Source organism: Macrotis lagotis, chromosome X, assembly GCF_037893015.1.
Source record: "Macrotis lagotis isolate mMagLag1 chromosome X, bilby.v1.9.chrom.fasta, whole genome shotgun sequence".
NCBI lineage: Eukaryota > Metazoa > Chordata > Mammalia > Peramelemorphia > Peramelidae > Macrotis > Macrotis lagotis.
In genome coordinates, this window is record NC_133666.1 from 527829946 (window position 1) to 527837223 (window position 7278).

The following is a 7278-nucleotide window of genomic DNA, read 5'->3' on the forward strand; positions in this document are numbered from 1 at the left end:
TTCCAGGCTTCCCTGAATTCCCATCCCTCCTGGTTTCTAATAGAACAATAGTGTTCCATGACATACATATACCACAGTTTGCTAACCCATTCCCCAATTGAAGGACATTTACTTGATTTCCAATTCTTTGCCACCACAAACAGGGCTGCTATGAATATTTTTGTACAAGTGATGTTTTTACCCTTTTTCATTACCTCTTCAGGGTATAGACTCAGTATTGCTGGATCAAAGGGTATGCACATTTTTGTTGCCCTTTGGGCATAATTCCAAATTTCTCTCCAGAAAGGTTGGATGAGTTTACAGCTCCACCAACAATGTAATAGTGTCCCAGATTTCCCACAACCCTTCCAACAATGATCCTTATCCTTTCTGGTCATATTGGCCAGTCTGAGAGGTGTGAGGTGGTACCTCAGAGAAGCTTTAATTTACATTTCTCTAATAATTAATGATTTAGAGCAATTTTTCATATGGCTATGTATTGCTTTGATCTCTTCATCTGTAAATTGCCTTTGCATATCCTTTGACCATTTGTCAATTGGGGAATGGATTTTTTTTAAAAAATATGATTCAGTTCTCTATATTTTAGAAATGAGTCCTTTGTCAGAATCATTAGTTGTAAAGATTGTTTCCCAATTTACTACATTTCTTTTGATCTTGTTTACAGTGGTTTTATCTGTGCAAAAGCTTTTCAATTTAATGTGATTGAAATCATCTAGTTGTTTTTTTTTTGGTGTTGTTCTCCATCTCTTACTTAATCATAAACTGCTCCCCTTTCCATAGATCTGACAGGTAAACTAGTCCTCGATCTTCTAATTTGCTTATAGTATTGTTTTTTTATGTCTAAATCCTGTAACCACTTGGACCTTATCTTGGCGAAGGGTGTTAGGTATTGGTCTAATCTAAGTTTCTTCCATACTAACTTCCAATTTTCCCAGCAGTTTTTTTTATCAAAGACAGAGTTTTTATCCCAATAGCTGGACTCGTTGGCTTTATCAAGCAGCAGATTACTACAATCATCTCCTGCTTTTGCACCTAGTCTATTCCACTGATTCACCACTCTATTTCTTAGCCAATACCAGACAGTTTTGATGACTGATGCTTTATAATATAATTTTAGATCAGGTAGGGCTAAGCCCCCTTCTTTTACACTGTTTTTCATTAAATTCATGGAAATTCTTGACTTTTTATTTCTCCATATGAATTTACTTACAATTTTTTTCTAACTCATTAAAGTAATTTTTTGGAATTTTGATTGGTAGGGCACTAAACAGGTACTTTAGTTTTGGTAGAATTGTCATTTTTATTATATTAGCTCTACCTATCCACGAGCAGTTGATATTAGCCCAGTTATTTAAATCTGATTTAATTTGTGTGAGAAGTATTTTATAATTGTTTTCAAAAAGTTTCTGTGTCAGTCTCGACAAATAGACTCCCAGGTATTTTATATTGTCTGAGGTTACTTTGATTGTTTTTGTTTTTTGTTTTTTATTTTTAGATTTTTCAAGGCAATGGGGTTAAGTGGCTTGCCCAAGGCCACACAGCTAGGTAATTATGAAGTGTCTGAGGTCAAATTTGAACTCAGGTACTCCTGACTCCAATGCAGGTGCTCTATTCACTGGGCCACCTAGCAGCCCCCTGAGGTTACTTTGAATGGGATTTCTCTAGCTCTTCTTGCTATATCTTGCTAGACATATATAGAAAAGTTAAGGATTTATGAGGGTTTATTTTATAACCTGCAAAAAAATAAGTTATTTTTGAAGATGTCAATTTAGATGTTTGTTTTTAGAGTTAAATAATAGTGTATACTGATCTAGTGGCAGTAGAATTCTTTGGCTTTCTCAAGGGCTAACCTTTGGTTTAGTTCCCTGGAGAGGCTTAAATAGGAAGATAAATAGGAAGCAGGCCAATGGTTTAAACCTGGTCCTTGGTATCAGGCCAGGATTTAAAAAAAACAAAAAGGTGATCAGGAAATCATTGACAGAGCATGATAATTTCCATTTTACTTGCTATTAAAATGTCTCCAAACACCAAAAAGTGATCTTGATGACTAGACTTTCTGTCAATACTTTCTTAGGAAAAAAGAAAGTAATGAAGTATAGGGAGCAAGGTCAGTTTTCTGATCTTTGTAGTTTGTTTAGGTCAAAATTTTTAAAATGTAATACTCTATCTGCATCCACAGAAAGAACTGACAAATAAAAGTATAGAATAACTTTACCTGTACATACACACACACACACACACACACACACACACACACACATATACAAACACTTATTTTGTGTCTAATGGCAATAATCTCTAGGGAAATTTGGAGGAAAGAGGAGAAAAAAGCAAAAAAAAATTTACACAATAACTTTGTTGTATATTTTAAAAGAATAGTGGGTTATAGATAGCAGATTTGCTATTTATGTACAATCATCTTTTTTATTATTATAGCATGTTAAGAAAATGTTTTATTCTATTATTTTAAAATAAAATAATATAAGAATAAATTAGAGAGAAAAAGAGGAGATAGAAGAGTTTGTAAAGTTCTCTCATCTGTGTATCATCCACTTCTAAATATGTATCTCAACATTCTCTAGTGTTTTATCACCCCAACTATACAACAAAATTTTCAGGGGCAGAGAGTTTGTTTTCAACTTTTTGATATCTCTTTTAAGTTTTTTTTTTTGCAAGGCAAATGGGGTTAAGTGGCTTGCCCAAGGCCACACAGCTAGGTAATCATTAAGTGTCTGAGACTGGATTTGAACCCAGGTACTCCTGACTCCAGGGCTGGTGCTTTATCCACTGTGCCACCTAGCCGCCCCCAACTTTTTTGATATCTCTTAAGTGTTAAATTAAGTGGACAAACAGGAGCTTGCTGGATGACTGAATGAATCAACAAGTTAGTCATATTGACTACAAATAATATATCATAGGACATCACACATAAGGGATATGAGCATTTGACATGCTGCCCCTTTAATTTTTTTTAAAGAAAGATTTTATTTATTTTGAGTTTTACATTTTTTCCCATATTCTTGCTTCCCTCCCCCCACCCCCCACAGAAGGTAGTCTGTTTGTCTTTACATGGTTTCCATGGTATACATTGATCTAAGTTTAATGTGATGAGAGAGAAATCATATCCTTAAGGAAGAAAAAAATTATAAGAGATAACAAAATTACATAAGATAAGATAACTTTTTTTTCCTAAATTGAAGCCAATATTGATCTTTGTTCAAACTCTACAATTCTTTCTCTGGATACAGATGGTATTTTCCATCACAGATAGCCCCAAATTGTCCCTGATCGTTGCACTGATGGAATGAATAAGTCCATCAGAGTTGATGATCACCCCTATATTGCTGTTAGGGTGTACAATGCTTTTCTGGTTCTGCTCATCTTGCTCTATGCTGCCCCTTTATTAAAATGGGAAGGGAAAAATGATGGCAGAAGTCAGTTCTTTTGATAGTTAATAAAAAATAAGCTAATGCTTTCTGAAGACTTTTGCTTTAGGAGGAACAATAGGAAGGACATTTTATTGATAAATTGTTCTTATCTGTTCCTTGTAGCTGACTTGCTTAATATTAATAAACATAGCAAAGAACGGGAAAAAATTTCAAAAATATCAAAGCATTTTGCATCTTTTTATTAACTTAACATAACAATTGTTATTCATATATATCTATATTTTTGACTGGGGCTGGGTATGAATCCTTTTACTGTATTTCATTCATTCATCTATTTATTTATTACTTGAACTTAAATATAAGACAAAAAAAAAAAAGAACATTTCCGGTACAGCATAGAGAATTCAATATTTAACCATGAATTTCTGTTTCAGATTCTTCCCTTTTTTTAGTTTTTGGCAAGGCAATGGGGTTAAGTGGTTTGCCCAAGACCACACAGCTAGGTAATTATTAAGTGTCTGAGGCCGAATTTGAACTTAGGTATTCCTGACTCCAGGGCTGGTGTTCTATCCACCGTGCCACCTAGCCACCCCTTATGTTCACTTTATTTATTTATTTGTTTATTTTTTTACTAAATACTATTATTTTGCACATAGAAGCCACTAAAGGATCTAGCCTGTGGGCTTGTTGGGGAGCTGCATCACAAGTATATGACTTTGCACATCAACACGGGGGGGTGGGAGTGAGAACAGATCATTCTACCCAGTCACAACATGAGGTCTTCCAAAAAAAGGATCAAATGATCAGGTACCAGAAGAAGCAGTGAGAACACAGAAAGGTGGAAGAGAGAGGGGTGGAGTTATGTAGCAGAGCCCCCATCCCCAAAACAAAACTGGTCTACTAATTGGTGCTGCCCATTCTTTGGAGGACTTCTACTGAGGTGACGGTCACCTACTAGCTCTGAAGCTTCATGGTCATGAAGCTTACTTGACCTGAGGGTTTCTGAAGTTCCTTCCAGCAAATTTAGCCTTGCTGTCCAATTCTTCCTCAATTCTGAGAATTTGGTTACACTTGGCCAAATGCTCAAATCGGCAGGGGGCCCCAGTCTTGATCTGGACAGTGCAGAGACCCATCACCAGGTCTGCAATGAAGGTATCTTCAGTCTCTCCAGAATGATGGGAAACCATTACTTCCCACCCATTGGACTAGGCCAGCTTGCATGCCTGGAGAGATTCGGTCATGGAGCCAATCTGGTTCACTTTGAGCAGGAGGCAATTGCAAGCTTTCTCAATCACAGCCTTTTCAATGTGCTTGGGATTGGTCACTGTGAGATCATCCCCTACAACCTGGATGCCTGCAGTTTCAATAAAATTCTTCCAAGCTTCCCAATCATCCTGGTCAAATCTTTAATAGACACCACTGGATAGTCCCTTATGAAGCTCTTGTAAAGGTCCCCAAGCTCGGCAGGTGAGAGTCATCTGTTGGGATCATCAGGAGACTTGAAGTCCAAGTCACAGTCACATTTCCCAGACCGGAAGAATTCAGAGGCAGCAGCATCCATGCCAATTACAACTTTGTCAGTATAGCCAGCCTTGCCAATCACTTCCTTCAGCAGCTCCAGAACTTCTTTATTCTACAGGATGTTAGGAGCAAAGCCACCTTCATCTCCTACATTGGTGGCATCCTGTCCATATTTCTTCTTAATCACATTCTTCAGGTTGTGGTAGACCTCAGCTCCAATGCTCATGGCCTCCTTGAAGTTTGATGCTCCAACAGGGAGGATCATGAACTCTTGCATTGCTAGCTTGTTACCAGCATGGGAACCACCACTGATCACAATGAAGGCTGGAACTGGCAGGATGACTTCTTCATTGCCTGCAAGATCAGCAATATGGTTGAACAAGGAGACACCTTTCTCTGCAGTTCCAGCCTTACAAACAGCCAGAGACACTCCCGATATGGCATTTGTTCCAAATTTAGATTTATTCTCAGAACCATCCATCTCTATCATCAATTTGTCAATCTTCTCCTGCTCCACAACATTTAGTTTCTTACTAATCAGGGTTGGAGCAATAGTTTTATTAATGTGCTCAACCGCTTTTGAGACAGCTTTCCCCATATAGTGGGTCTTATTATTGTCTCGGAGCTCCAGGGCTTCATGGATGCCAGTAGAAGCCCCACTGGGCACAGCAGCTCTGAAGAGACCTTTTGAAGTGTAGAGATCAACTTCAATGGTGGGGTTTCCACAAGAGTCAAAGATCTCTCTTGCAATGATCTTCAAAATAGACATGTTGAATTTCTGGATGAGGCTAGCTCTGCAGGATTCAGAGGAGAGAGGCAGAGGGCCCTTATGTTCACTTTGAAGAAAAAAACTATGAAGTAAATCCTACACATTGTTTTCAAAGCCCTTTTATAATATTTTAGAGAAAACTTTTGTTACATTAGTTTAATAAATATTTACTAAGTACCTACTATGTTCAAAGCACTGATAGATACCTGGGGAACAATAAAGTTTAAAAAAGACATAGTCTCTGTCCATGAAACATCTAGTACAATTCACAATATTATATTATAGGTGCATTAGAGAGGTATAAATCAGATTTATATCATGGGAGGGCAAAGTGATTAGAGACTGAGAAATGAGGAAAGGCTTAATGAAAGAGAAGTATTCTAGTTGGGGTTTAAAGAATGAACAGAAATTCAGGCATAGAAAGGAAAGAAGATATGCATATATGTATGCACATGTATATATGTATATAGTCATATACCTATCATTTACTCTCTTCCCCTAGCTAGAGACTTGATGAGGGATGATAATTTTTGCCTTTATATCTTTTACAATTTGTACATGAACTATGAGTTAATTTTTAAATTTCCAATCAGTAGACTTCTTCACCACCAAGTTTGATAGATATCCCTCAATTTATCTTCAATGTCACCATGCATTCGTTCATTCACTTTCATTCACAGTGGGTTCATTTTACTCCATATAATTTACCTTTAAGCCTTATTTGATTATCAACAGGAAATCTGGGCCCACATTTGCCTACACTATGGGCCCTAGAGCATCATTATAAAATTGGACTCAATTTTGGGTGATTTCCCTTTTCCTCCTAGAGAAGGATTTATGGTTTGGGGTGAAAACCATGAACAACACATTGGTTTTGAATGGTTTCGATTTGAGTTTCTCACTGTAACAATTCAAAGTAAATTCAGTAAGTGGTTCAGTGTCCTTGTCTTGTTGACACAAGTGATAAACTATCACTTGGCAGTTTTAAAGTTAAAATACTGAAACTAAAGGCTTCTTATATAGAAATTAATTTTAAATGACCAACCAAGAGGAAAATGTGACATAATAAATCTATAATGATAGCTTTTTGGAGTCAACCCTGGGCTGCTAAAGGCATATTTGCCAAAGATACAATTCATCTTTATATCAGAAAATGCCTACTTTGTTTGAATTTGATTCACCTTAGAAGTACATCCCTGGCTTCCTTTAAAGCTTAGCTTAAATAGTGCCTTCTGTGACTCTTTTCCTTTCTTTCCAGTGGCTAGAGCCACTCTATTGATTAGGCATCTATCTACCCTGACTATACCTTGTTAGATTCATGTTGTCTTCTCCATTGCATTTAAGTTCTTTGACTGTCTTTGTGACTTTGTTTTTCAGTACATCCCCAACACAGTTCTATGATACAGTGACTTTAATAAACATCTAATGATATTGTCTCAAAGGTTGTGGCTCCCAGAATGGAAACAAATAATAAGAAAAGGGCTTCTATAAGGCCATCTATCACAGATGGGTGGAAAATAAATAACATATTAACCTGCCATGATATCATTAGGAAGCTAAAACTAAATAGCAACATGATCTTATTTGAAAATGCAACAT

The 7278-nt window shown here is 36.7% G+C and overlaps 1 pseudogene; it reads right to left on the reverse strand.

Moving 5' to 3' along the window:
- Positions 1-4372: 4372 nt before the first annotated feature.
- On the reverse strand, positions 4373-5679 carry LOC141499333 (alpha-enolase pseudogene; annotated as a pseudogene).
- Between the last annotated feature and the right edge of the window lie 1599 nt (positions 5680-7278).